The sequence below is a fragment of the Hyposmocoma kahamanoa genome, unplaced genomic scaffold (genome assembly GCF_003589595.1).
Source record: "Hyposmocoma kahamanoa isolate Upper Pololo Valley unplaced genomic scaffold, ASM358959v1 86, whole genome shotgun sequence".
Classification (NCBI taxonomy): domain Eukaryota; kingdom Metazoa; phylum Arthropoda; class Insecta; order Lepidoptera; family Cosmopterigidae; genus Hyposmocoma; species Hyposmocoma kahamanoa.
The window spans coordinates 2840426-2844913 of record NW_020654289.1 but is presented as its reverse complement, the minus strand read 5'-3'; positions in this window follow the sequence as shown (position 1 = coordinate 2844913).

Genomic DNA, 4488 nt, shown 5'->3' with positions numbered 1-4488 from the left:
GACCAGTTTGAAGTTATATTTTGACTTAGAATAATAAGTTTTAATAGTGTCACGACACTGAAACTGAAAGTGACACCCAATCATGATAGCTATTATATTATACATATGTGTTTTTCTTAGGCCTTAGCATGATTTAAAAATTTTATGTATTTTTCTAGATATTTCACTTTCAATAGTTTACCTTGTTAGAATTTGCTAGAAATTAATCGAAAGTGGTAGATTCGTTAGTATTCAGGGCTTGTAAAATTTGAACAAATATTCAATCTACCAGTTTCGATAATTTTCATTGACAGCTTTTATAAAATCAATAAAAGTTTAACACTTTCGATTATATATACCAAGTAATTTACGGTCTGAAAAAGAAGAGGATACCAAAACCAAACACTGATTTTATAATTTACTAACGTATATTTACTAATTATGAAATAAATCAATTTTTTGTATGGAATTCAGCCAAATTATTTTTTTTACTTTGTAACATCGAAAAAATAAGTAACATGACAAGTTTCAGTCTTGTTATTTTTTCATATATAATAATCAAGTGAAGGGACGAACAAGTCGTGCGCCTGATGGTAAGCTACACGCCTATCCATAACAGTTGCAGTGCCACTCAGAGCTTTAAATCGCAAAGATCTGAGGGCTATTGCTACTGCACCTGTCATCCTTAGACATAATTTGACAAGTCCCATGTACCTGTAATTTCACCAGAACCCTTATCCTTCCAAGCCGGAACGAAATAATGCTCACATTACTACTCGATGGCACAAATAGTAAAGGTGGTACATCCCTGGACGAACTCTTTCACAAGGAGCTCTACTGCTGCTAATTGTTACTTACTTGTTAGTGAAACAATAAGGTGTTTATCGAATTCTTAGGTTTTCGCGAGTTACACTTAGAAAATGAGACTATTTTTTTTTTCGGATCTAAATCGCCTGAATTTGTTTTTTCATACAAACCAACGTTTCAAGCCCTTTGCATGTTTATGAAATTTCGCACATAAATTCGTAAAACTCAGAGATGCGAGTCCGAATTCGAACCCACGGCCTCTGCTTGAGAGGTGATAGATCAAACTATTAGGCTACTAAACGCTATGGAAATCATTTATCAGACCATCAAATATCTTGCCACCCTCTGTAGATCAAACGGAAAAGACCTCATCGTAAATATCATTTGGAAATTTGAATTCTTCTTCAGTATAATTGTTGTCAAGAGTTTCTAAAAACAACATATTTTATAGTGTCATGCTTTAATTATGAAATCAGAAAAAATCTTGTATATTTATTTTTTTTAAACAAAGAAATGTTTCAGGATCTTTACAGATCCCATGTTCACGGCTGACTGGGATGGTAAAGTCGTCAACCAGTTATGTCTGATATTAATGTAAACCACCCTATTTTACACTCAAAATTAAACATTTAAAAAATCGAATCTGCCAATTTGCAAAGTATGTAGCGTAGAACAACATTGTAAGTGGTAGCTCGATAGATGTTTTCCATAGAAAACCATGGATAGTGGTACATTCGATAGCTCTACGACTAGAAATAAACACGTATACTATCGAAATTGCCAGTTACAATTTTGTCGAAATTACATACACCTAGAACACTATCGAATCTCCCCTTTTTGATAGTTTTTCTTGTTTGACCAGCCATCTGGTCACTTGGATAAGAAAAAACGATACAAAGAACAATTATTTTAAAAATATTTAGGAACTAGTATAAGTGATATTTTAGATCATTTATTTTTTGATATTATGAAGGAATATAAGAAAATTGAAAATACTTACCGAGTTAATTATAATTTTTTTCATTAGACGTGATTTTATAATGAAATCAACCACATAATCTACCTTGGCTATTAATCTTTAAACTCCGATTTAAAAAAACAAACAGCAAAACAAAAAAAGTAACTAAAACAAGCTAAAAGTAAACGAAAGAGACATGCCCTCACTTTCTCACATCGCATCGCGACGAATACTAACGATTCGGTCAGTTACGAACTGTGCGCGCACACCGTCGCTTTAGAACAGTATCGATTGTACCTTATTCGATATTGTTTGTCGCTCATAGTGTGAAGTACCGATTTAAAACTTCCCTTAATATGATTTTTTATTGACCAAAGCTGTATATTTTTCTAATAGTATATCGTACACTCTTACAATTAATGCAATAAAAAAATATTACATTTTGCATGGGCAACTTCTTAAGGCGAGTTACCGGATGAGAAGAGGGATTCTCATCCGGTAACTCGCCTTAAGAAGTTGCCCATATGGACTTGGAGTAATTAGAACGAGGCTGTTGCCACTTGCTACCATCAAAGGAATCATTCAAATCAGTTTTCTATATTTATTTAAGTGCGTGCATTGACCTAGTTCAATGTGTGTGTGTGACAAATAATTATGTGCATCGTGACGAATATCGTAGAAGACTTATAAATTGCCTTCAAGGACTTGTGTGAATTACCCAATTCGCAAAAGGTGGCCTGCTTTTTATTTCTCCATAACGTTATCATCAGATGCAAATGGTTTTATTTACCTTTGGAAGAAAGGTACATATGTACATTGAGTGCATTCCTTGCTTAACGGAAGAGTCGTCTATTCAGTTGTCATACCTACTTAGTTAGTGCTACCTTTAGACTAAGGTGCTACCTGTGTAGTGTAAAACTCATAATCATAATGCACCAGTCTAGTGTAACATACTTCAGTCGTTGGAAAAGCAATGCGTACTTACTGTTGGGTAATTTTCAGAAAACTTTCAAATACTGGAATTATATCCGGAAAAAATTCTGACAAATTGGAAAATTTTTATTCAATGGTTCTTAATTATTATGATATTAACGTTCTACGTTTAGAAATATCTTTTGAAGTTTTGTTTATCGTGGATTATGAAATAAAATTATGTATCTAAAATAACCAACCTCAAAAGTAAGTGGAATCACGTCTATTTGCTAAGTTTTATTGAAATATCCCCTAGTTCGCCACTATACAGGACACTGGAGATAATAAAAATCGGTTCTCACTACTCAAAGTACATTCAGAGAAAAACGCCTTGAATTGGAGAAATAGCAAAATCAACCATTAAAGTAATTGCTCCTAAATTAAAGTTAGGCGCTATTTATGAAAATGAATCTTCATGCGTGAACAGCCACCCTTCGAGGTGGATGCTTTTCTTCAAAATGAAATGGGACCACTATGGAAGTACCCCTATCCAACAAAAAAAGAATCATGAAAATCGGTTCACAAATACCGGAGTTATCGCGTAGCATACATACAAAAAAAATCCTCCTCCTTTTTTGAAGTCGGTTAAAAACAGATATCAGTGAAAACAAAGGTAAAAAAAGACATGGGGTCACCGTTTTCGTTCTTTCGTTTCTTTAACTTGTGACAGGTGTAAATACTTTAGTATCAAATGTGGAAAATTCAAATTTTTATTGAATTGATATTCAATTAATTAAGAAATTATTCCACTAGTTTGTAATAATTATTAATACAACGCACACACACACACTATACAAAGATCGAATATTCAGAAAAAATTATTTCTATCTTTGTATTTGGTTTTTTCAACGACTTTTTAGTCGTACAGTTACCAGCCCTGGCGAGAGATGTCGCTGTTCACTGTAAATTCAAAGTCCTTGAAAAAAAAACGAAATACAAAGATACGACGCAAGCACACAAAAAAAATTGTGAGGTCCGCTGGTCCGTTCCGTGGCTTAGTTGGTATAGCGTCTGGCACGGTAAGCTACAAGACGTCGGTTCGAATCCGGCCGGATCGAAGAAATTTTTTTCTGAGTGTTCGATCTTTGTATTAATAATTATAACAAATATGGAAAATTTATTCAAATTATTATTTTTCTGAAAAATATGAATTTTCTATATTATTTTTTTTCCTAACACTACCTATGTGTACCGTTTTCCGAAAAATTGGCAACGTTTGTAAAATTGATATTGGCTCCAACGTTCTGCCGTCCACTAATTAAAACGCGACTAAGTGACAAATGATCAAATATCCGTTTTAAATAGCAAAATATAGCGCACAAAATTCTCTTTTAAAAACAATTAAAATTAATTAACGTGTTCGACTTGTCGGAACTTACTTATTTTGTCACTTAAGCGCATTTTAGTTAGCAGACGGCAGTCAACGTCAAAATGTGGATAATTAAAGGAAAAATGTTGGAAAAATACCCGGAAAAATATTTATTTTCTGAAAAATATTTATTTTCTGAAAAATATGATTTTTTTTCAAAATGGAAATGTTTCCATGACCCAACACGACATTTACGGTTCAAATTCAACAGATAATTTTTACACTTTCTATATCTTTAAAAGTAAGTATATCTTACTGCAATTACTTCATCACAAAATAATAATTGATTACATTTCACATAAATAGCTCAAAAGATATAATTCCAGTACCAAATGAGTACCAAACAAAAAATTTGACGTTTATTTTAAAGTCAAAGTGACATTTCCATAGTATAATGTCCTAC